Consider the following 10,000-nt stretch of genomic DNA (forward strand, 5'->3'; position numbering starts at 1 on the left):
ATAATTCAGGGTTCACATACATTTATTCCATCACACACAGAACTTGACTAATAAAACAACTACAATCTTAGCAAGAAATGATAACTTAAATGATGACCGAATGGATAAATAACACACAACACACACACACACACACACACACACACAAAACCAACAAGACACAGAGCTTTAAGACACGGAAACACCAGCGGGAAAAAAAAAACAGTCTGAAGAATGTTGTGCACTCAGGACAGTTGATAAACAAAGGAAACCTGAAACACTCTGCACAACACCAGATGATAAAAAAACAAACAAAAAACAAACAAAAAAAACAAACAAACGATGATGTGGACAACGAAGACTGAAGAAAATGAGGCTGTGGCACAAAGACAACAGTGACGAGAAGAGGGCAAGAAGAGCAGTCAGCAGCAGCTGGAACGACAACAGTGACGAGAAGAGGGCAAGAAGAGCAGTCAGCAGCAGCTGGAACGACAACGCTGCCCGGCCAACACAGGCTGAAGGACAGATGGCACAGGAAGTGGGACGCTGCAAACTGCCAACCGGGTACTACTACCCTGACGCCGGAACTAAACCAAAACAAAGACGAGACACATCCAGCAGGGCACTCCCTCTGAGCTGGAGCACACACAACATCGATACAGGGCCACCCGGAGGAAAAACCATCCTCACTTGAGAGTACCAACTGGGCAAAAAGCCCCAAACCCAAACAGGCACGACCTTCCTCCAAGAAGGCCGCGGGCGAAAAGCCTAGAGAAGTGTCACTGACAGAACAGAGAGACTTTGAACTCTGCTCAGCAGTGACACAAACGAGACTCCCCGATTGCACGTTAAAAACGCGCAACCGGGATCTAACACACTAAATGAATGCTCGAATGGGAGAGGGTAAATGGGGAAGGTAATGCACAAAACACTCCACACGAGATTGTCATGAGTTGTGACACCATTGTTGTTTTGTAGCATTCCACCAGTGCTAATCTGTAGCATTCGTTTCTAGCACACACACACACGCGCGCGCGCGCACACACACACGCACACCTGTGTTAACTGTAGCATTCCCTCAATATTAACCTGTAGCAATCCCTCAGTATTAAACTGTAGCAATCCCTCACTGTTAATCTATAGCATTCCACCAGTGTTTGAAGCATTCCACGAGTGCTAACCTGTAGCATTTCCTGTTAACCTGTAACATTCCCTCGGTTAAAAAAAATATGCAGCGTTCCCTCAATATTAACCTGTAGCATTTCCTCAGTGTTATTCTATCACATTTCCTCAGTGTAACTCTGTAGCATTCCCTGTGCTATTCTGTAGCATTCTACCAGTGTTTGTAGCATTCCCTCAGTGTTAACCTGTAACATTTCCTGCTAACCTGTAGCATTCCCTCAGTATTAACCTGTAGCATTCCCTCGGTGTTAATCTGCAGCATTCCCTCAGTATTAACCTGTAGCATTCATTCAGTATAAACCTGTAACATTTCCTCAGTGTTATTCTATCACATATCCTCAGTGTAACTCTGTAGCATTTCCTGTGCTATTCTGTAGCATTCTACCAGTGTTTGTAGCATTCCCTCAGTGTTAACCTGTAACATTTCCTGTTAACCTGTAGCATTCCCTCAGTATTAACCTCCAGCATTCCCTCAGTATTAACCTCCAGCATTTCCTCAGTGTTATTCTATAGCATTTCCTCTGTATTAACCTCCAGCATTCCCTCAGTATTAACCTCCAGCTTTTCCTCAGTGTTATTCTATTGCATTTCCTCTGTATTAACCTCCAGCATTTCCTCAGTGTTATTCTATAGCATTTCCTCTGTATTAACCTCCAGCATTCCCTCAGTATTAACCTGTAGCATTTCCTCAGTGTTATTCTATTGCATTTCCTCTGTATTAACCTCCAGCATTCCCTCAGTATTAACCTCCAGCATTTCCTCAGTGTTATTCTATAGCATTTCCTCTGTATTAACCTCCAGCATTCCCTCAGTATTAACCTCCAGCATTTCCTCAGTGTTATTCAATAGCATTTCCTCTGTATTAACCTCCAGCATTCCCTCAGTATTAACCTGTAGCATTTCCTCAGTGTTATTCTATAGCATTTCCTCTGTATTAACCTCCAGCATTCCCTCAGTATTAACCTGTAGCATTTCCTCAGTGTTATTCTATAGCATTTCCTCTGTATTAACCTCCAGCATTCCCTCAGTATTAACCTCCAGCATTTCCTCAGTGTTATTCAATAGCATTTCCTCTGTATTAACCTCCAGCATTCCCTCAGTATTAACCTGTAGCATTTCCTCAGTGTTATTCTATAGCATTTCCTCTGTATTAACCTCCAGCATTCCCTCAGTATTAACCTGTAGCATTTCCTCAGTGTTATTCTATAGCATTTCCTCAGTGTTATTCTATTGCATTTCCTCAGTGTAAATCGTAGCATTCCTTCTGTGTTATTCTGTATCTACCAGTGTTTGTAGCATTCCACCAGTGCTAACCTGTAGCAATCCCTCAGTGTGAATATATAGCATTTTCTCAGGGAAAATCTGTAGCATTCCCTCTGTTAACCTGTAGCATTTCCTAACTATTAATCTGTAGCATCCCTCAGTGTTTGATCTGTAGCATTCCCTAACTGTTAAATCTGTAGCATCCCTCAGTGTTTGATCTGTAGCATTTCCTAACTATTAATCTGTAGCATCCCTCAGTGTTTGATCTGTAGCATTCCCTAACTGTTAATCTGTAGCATCCCTCAGTGTTTGATCTGTAGCATTCCCTAACTGTTAATCTGTAGCATCCCTCAGTGTTTGATCTGTAGCATTCCCTAACTGTTAAATCTGTAGCACTCCCTCAGTGTTTGATCTGTAGCATTCCCTAACTGTTAAATCTGTAGCATTCCCTCAGTGTTTGATCTGTAGCATTCCCTAACTGTTAAATCTGTAGCATTCCCTCAGTGTTTGATCTGTAGCATTCCCTAACTGTTAAATCTGTAGCATTCCCTCAGTGTTTGATCTGTAGCTTTCCATAACTGTTAAATCTGTAGCATTCCCTCAGTGTTTGATCTGTAGCTTTCCCTAACTGTTAAATCTGTAGCATTCCCTCAGTGTTTGATCTGTAGCATTCCCTAACTCTTTATCTGTAGCATTCCCTCAGTGTTTGATCTGTAGCATTCCCTAACTGTTAAATCTATAGCATTCCCTCAGTGTTTGATCTTTAGCTTTCCCTAAATGTTAAATCTGTAGCATTCCCTCAGTGTTTGATCTGTAGCATTCCCTAACTGTTAAATCTGTAGCATTCCCTCAGTGTTTGATCTGTAGCTTTCCCTAACTGTTAAATCTGTAGCATTCCCTCAGTGTTTGATCTGTAGCATTCCCTAGCTGATAAATCTGTAGCATTCCCTCAGTGTTTGATCTGTAGCATTCCCTAACTGTTAAATCTGTAGCATTCCCTCAGTGTGTTCGCCTGTGACATTCCCCTCGGAGTTAATCTGTATCATTTCCTGAGTGTTATTGGAGGAAATGTCATGGATCACGTTTGCTGTGTGCGTGCAGGGCACGTGCTTGTAGGTTGGTGGTTCTGGGGACTTCACTGGGGTGAGACATTAAAGTAGAGTGAGGATTCCCGAGGTGGGTTTTTTTTTTTTTTTTTTTTTTTTTTTTTTTTTTGTCTTTCTTCTTTTTTTCTCTTTTGCATGAATCTTCAGATTATTTTCCTCCTTTTTTTTGTTCGCTTATAGTTGACTTCATCAAGTTTTTGCGCCTTATACATATTATTATTATTAGTAGTAGTTCTTTCTTTTTAATGTATTTACCTATTATGTATTTACTTTTTTTTTTCTTTTCTAAAAGCCTGACTACTCGCGTTGGGTTAACGCTGCTGGTCAGGCATCTGCTTGGCAGATGTGGTGTAGAGTATATGGATATTGTCCGAACGCAATGACGCCTCCTTGAGCTACTGAAACTGAAACTATTGTGTAGCATTCCCCCCGCCCCCCTTGTCCGAACGCAGTGACGCCTCCTTGAGCTACTGAAACTGAAACTATTGTGTAGCATCCCCCCCCCCTTCCCCCCCGAGTTAACCTGTAGTATTCCCCTGGTGTGAAGATCGTTCTCAGGATGGAGTGTTAGTTCGTTCGGACGAGACCATACTGCAGTGCAACAACAATACATGTGTCAGTTTTGTTTTGTTTGTTGTTGTTTTTTTGTTTGTGTGTGTGTGTGTGGTGGGGGGGGGCGTGGGGGGGGGGGTGTGGGTCGGTGTGTGTGTGTTGTTGTTGTGGTTGTGGTTAGTTGGTTGGTTGGTTGGTTGGTGCGTGTGTGTGCGTGCGTGCGTGCGTGTGTGTGTGTGTGTGTGCGTGTGTGTGTGTGTGTGTGTGTGTGTGTTCGTGCACGTGCACAATTGTGTGTCTGTGTGTGTGTGTTTGTGTGCGAGTGAGTGTGTGTGTGTGTGTGTGTGTGTGTGTGTGTGTGTTCGTGCACGCGCACAATTGTGTTTCTGTGTGTGTGTGTTTGTATGCGAGTGTGTGAGTGTGTGTGTGTGTGTGTGTGTGTGTGTGTGTGTGTGTGTGTGTGTGTGGTGTGTGTGTGTGTGTGTGTGTGTGTGTACGAGAGAGAGAGAGAAAGAGAGTGTGTGTGTGTGTGTGTGCGTGTGGTGGGGGGTATACGTGTTTGTGTATCTGTTTGCGGAGTTACTGTTTGGTATACGGCGTCAGTCTGCTCCTTGGCGTCAAGCAGACGGAGTCAAGTCTGTGTGATGCTGTGTGTGTGTGTGTGTGTGTGTGTGTGTGTGTGTGTGTGTGAGAGAGACAGACAGAGAGAGAGAGAGAGAGAGAGAGAGAGAGAGAGAGAGAGAGAATGAACGAGACAAAGGAGAGCTGCCGTTTGTATGCGTATTAGCAGGATACTGTTTGGCATACGGCGTCAAGAGAGCCAGGGTAAAGTCTGTACAGGGATTGCTCCTTGTTCCGGTTATTATCATATCTCGTGTCCGCAAACATAGACCCTTCCATCCATCCATCCATCCATTCCATCCCACCCAACCCAACCCCACCCACACCCCTCCCCTCTCTCGCTCTCTCTGTGTCTCTCTCTCTGTCTCTCCCTCTCTCGTTCTTCTAGAATACCTCTACATTATGTAACGTTCGGTTCTCGCCCTGTAGTCATCTTTCTCTTTAGGACAGCAAGGATGGGAAGAGGAGAGGAGCACAAATAGAGAGAGAGAGAGAGAGAGAGAGAGAGAGAGAGACAGAGAGAGAGAGAGAGACAGAGAGAGAGAGAGAGAGAGAGAGAGAGAGAGAGATGCCGGTGGCGTCTGTGATTTTCCTCCATTTTCGGGAGACAGACACAGACACAGACAGAGGGACAGAGAGTGGGAGAGATTCACTCCTGGAGAGAGAGAGAGGAGGGTGAGGGTGTGGTGGGGGAGGGGGTGCGGGGGGGGCGAGGGGGGGGGGGTTGGGGGGGTAGGGAGGAGGCGGGGGAAAAAAGAAAACCTGAGAACACACCCGCCCATCCCCATCCCCCCTACACACACACACACACACACACACACACACACACACACTCCTTGCCTCTCTGGAGCCAGTTGCATTGCTCGGACGGAAGAGCCTAGTATGGTCGTAACCCGCCTAACTAACTGTGTCAGTGTAGTATGGAACTACTGACCAATGGCTGTAGTTCGGTCAACGACGTAGGCATTTTAGCCACGTGTAACTGTCAAAAAGTTCGAACCAAGCAATGCAACTGCTACCTGTTCTCTGTACTCCTCCCTTATGCAATGTTTAGCAGACACATCACAAGTGAGGGCTGTGTGGGCAGAATTTGAAATTGTGCAGCTGAAACCGTGTATTTGAAAACTGAATGTTAAAATCATCCAGTGAGTCAGTGTAAAAGTCTACCAGGTGTTAAAATCATTCTATGTCAGTGTAACAGACAGTCTACAAGCTTCAGAACAAAGATAAGTGATTTTTTTCTGTGAATTTGGTTAATAATTTGTCATCGCGTTATTGTTTAATTTTTGAATTATTAGTAAATTATTGCTCAATGATAAATTGTCCATCAAAAGCACGGAAAAATCACTTATCTTTGTTGTGGACAAAGTGATTTTTCTGTGTAATTGACTGATAATTTGTTATTGCGTTATTGTTTAATTATTGAATTATTAGTTAATTACAGAGAGGGCCAAAATTATGTACGCTTATAGTTGACTTCATCAATTTTTTGCGCCTTATACATATTATTAGTAGTGGTAGTAGTAATTTTTTTCATGTATTTATCTATTATTTATTCACCCCTTTTTTCTTCTTTTTTTTTTTTTTTTTCAAGGCCTGACTAAGCGCTTTGGGTTACGCTGCTGGTCAGGCATCTGCTTGGCAGATGTGGCGTAGCGTATATGGATTTGTCCGAACGCAGTGACGCCTCCTTGAGCTACTGAAACTGAAACTGAAACTGAAACCTCCTCCCTCAAAGTCACCCACCCCCCACTACTGATCACAGTGAGTAAAGAGGGGGAGGGGAAACTGACAGAGTGCTTTAATTAAGAGAGACGGGGATGACTCTCTCTCTCTCTCTCTCTCTCTCTCTCTCTCTCTCTCTCTCTCTCTCTCTCTCTCTTTCCCAACATACATTTTGAAATAACCCTGTTCAGATTGTGGAACATGGGGATGACTCTCTCTCTCTCTCCCTCTCTCTCCCCCAACATACATTTTGAAATAACCCTGTTCAGATTGTGGAACATGGGAATGACTCTCTCTATCTCTCTCTCCCTCTCTCTCTCTCTCTCCCAACATACATTTTGAAATAACCCTGTTCAGATTGTGGAACATGGGGATGACTCTCTCTCTCTCTCTCTCTCTCTCTCTCTCTCTCTCTCTCTCCCCCAACATACATTTTGAAATAACCCTGTTCAGATTGTGGAACATGGGGATGACTCTCTCTCTCTCTCTCTCTCTCTCTCTCTCTCTCTCTCTCTCTCTCCCAACATACATTTTGAAATAACCCTGTTCAGATTGTGGAACATGGGGATGACTCTCTCTCTCTCTCTCTCTCTCTCTCTCCCCCAACATACATTTTGAAATAACCCTGTTCAGATTGTGGAACATGGGAATGACTCTCTCTCTCTCTCTCTCTCTCTCTCTCTCTCTCTCTCTCTCTCTCCCTCTCTCTCCCCCAACATACATTTTGAAATAACCCTGTTCAGATTGTGGAACATGGGAATGACTCTCTCTCTCTCTCTCTCTCTCTCTCTCTCTCTCTCTCTCTCTCTCTCTCTCCCCCCCCCAACATACATTTTGAAATAACCCTGTTCAGATTGTGGAACATGGGAATGACTCTCTCTCTCTCTCTCTCTCTCTCTCTCTCTCCCTCTCTCTCCCCCAACATACATTTTGAAATAACCCTGTTCAGATTGTGGAACATGGGGATGACTCTCTCTATCTCTCTCTCCCTCTCTCTCTCTCTCTCTCCCCCAACATACATTTTGAAATAACCCTGTTCAGATTGTGGAACATGGGGATGACTCTCTCTCTCTCTCTCTCTCTCTCTCTCTCTCTCTCTCCCTCTCTCTCCCCCAACATACATTTTGAAATAACCCTGTTCAGATTGTGGAACACGGGGATGACTCTCTCTCTATCTCTCTCTCCCCCAACATACATTTTGAAATAACCCTGTTCAGATTGTGGAACATGGAGGATGACGTCAATTTAAAAACGCAAAAATCAAGCTTTAATTCTCTCTCCCACATACATTTTGTAACAACCCTGGTTCGATTGTAGAGCAAGGATGATGACGTAAATTTGAGAAGAAAAAAACAAACCAAAAAAAACCCGCAAAATTACAGGTTGAATTAAAAGGGAGGATGACATTCTCTCTGTCCCTCCCACATGTATTTTGTAATAATCCGGTTTAGACTGTGGAGCATGACGTAACTTAACAAGAGAGGCAAGGCCTTCAAGATTCACTTGTGACATGCGCTGTGTCCAGAGAAAAAAGGAAACATGAGAAGAAGAAGAAGAAGAAGAAGAAGAAGAAGAAAAATAAATTTAAAAAATCTTTAAAATGGGTCTTGTATCAAATATTAATAAACTTTGGTGGGGGTGGGTTAGAGAGAGAGAGAGAGAGACAAGGCCTTCAAGACTCACTTGTTACATACGCTGAATCCAGAAAAAGGAAACATGAGAACAGGAAAAGAGATTTTTTTTTTAATCGTTAAAATGGGTCCTGTATCAAATATCAATAAGCCTTGGAGAGAAAAAAAAACAATAACAAAAAAAACAACAACAACACACACACAAACAAAAACAAAAAAAAGCAAGAGAGGCACGGCCTTCAAAACTCACTTGTGACACGTGCTATATCCAGAAATAGAAACATAAGGGGGAATAAAATGGATTTTTTTTTAAATCGTTAAAATGGGTCTTGTATCAAATATCAATAAGCCTTGGAGAGTGAAAAACAAAAACAACACACAAACAAAAACAAAAAAAAGCAAGAGAGGCACGGCCTTCAAAACTCACTTGTGACACGTGCTATATCCAGAAATAGAAACATAAGGGGGGGTAAAATGGATGAAAAAAAATCGTTAAAATGGGTCTTGTATCAAATATTAATATCCTTTGGGGGGTGGGGGTGGGAGAGAGAGAGAGAGAGAGACAAGGCCTTCAAGACTCACTTGTGACATGCGTTGAATCCAGAAAAAGGAAACATGAGAACAGGAAAAGATTTTTTTTTGTTAATCGTTAAAATGGGTCTTGTATCAAATATTAATATCCTTTGGGGGGTGGGGGTGGGAGTGGGGGCGGAGGCTTGCAAACGGGATCGAACCACGGATGTTCTGTTCAGAATCAAGTAGTTTTAATCCCCAACGCTACGCCCAATAAACACATCTTTAATTTTTTTTTTTTTTTAATGTGGGTGCGTAGGTGGAGCACTAGGTATCATCATCGTATTGCACGAAAACTGCGTGTGTCTGCTGTATCCGTGCTTACGGGTGGTGATGGGAGAATTATTTTGTTGTGAAAGATAGTGTCGATATTAACTTTTTTGTTGTTGTTGTTGTTGTTGTCTTTTTCGGCCCACATGTCCGAGCACTAACTGCTTCAGCCACATATGTATATATATATATATATATATATATATATATATATATATATATATATATATATATATATATATATATATGTGTGTGTGTGTGTGTGTGTGTGTGTGTGTATGTGTGTGTGTGTGTGTGTGTGTGTGTGTGCTATATACATGCATACATACACACACACACACACACACACACACACACACACACTCACACACACACACACACACACACACACACACACACACACATATATATATATATATATATATATATATATATATATATATATATATATACATATATATATATATATATGTGTGTGTGTGTGTGTCTGTGTGTACGCGCGCGCGCGCTATTTTGATCCCAACAATATTGAAGCTGATCATTTTGAGGCAACATTGCATATGAGTGGTGTGTGCTTATTCATTCATTTATTTATTCATTCGTTTATCCGTCTATTCGTACACTGTTATAATATATTCAAAACGGGGATAGGAGGAGTAAGTTTTAAAATTTGGGAGAAATCATAAAGACAGACAGACAGGCAGACAGGCAGATACGCAGGTTGGCAGAGACTTTTTGCCTGTCTGTCTGACTCTGTGTGTGTGTGTGTGTGTGTGTGTGTGTGTGTGTGTGTGTGTGTGTGTGTGTGTGTACCTCATCCTCGCTGTCTTCTGCACCTTTACACCTTTTAAAAAAAATTTTTTTTAATTATAATCATTTTGTGTTTCATGAACATAGGAAAAAAAAAAACCCCAAAAAACAACAGCAACACTTAATGTGTTTAAAGAAGTTTGAAGACGTCATGTTGTGACTGGTTGTCAGTACACATTTTTTTTGCGAATTCAAAATGCTAAGAAACAACAACAACAACAATCACAACAACGATATGCAGCGGTACAGGGAAAGGGGGCCTACCTAAATGTCAAAAACAACAACAAC

At 42.3% G+C, this 10,000-nt stretch overlaps 1 protein-coding gene across 4 annotated transcripts in view; it reads right to left on the minus strand.

The window, feature by feature from the left end:
• The window catches only part of LOC143295050 (uncharacterized), a 274,075-nt gene that overhangs the window by 8,926 nt on the left and 255,149 nt on the right, over window positions 1-10,000 (minus strand). The gene's annotated exons all lie outside the window — the stretch shown is intronic.

The sequence above is a fragment of the Babylonia areolata genome, chromosome 20, assembly GCF_041734735.1.
Source record: "Babylonia areolata isolate BAREFJ2019XMU chromosome 20, ASM4173473v1, whole genome shotgun sequence".
Classification (NCBI taxonomy): domain Eukaryota; kingdom Metazoa; phylum Mollusca; class Gastropoda; order Neogastropoda; family Buccinidae; genus Babylonia; species Babylonia areolata.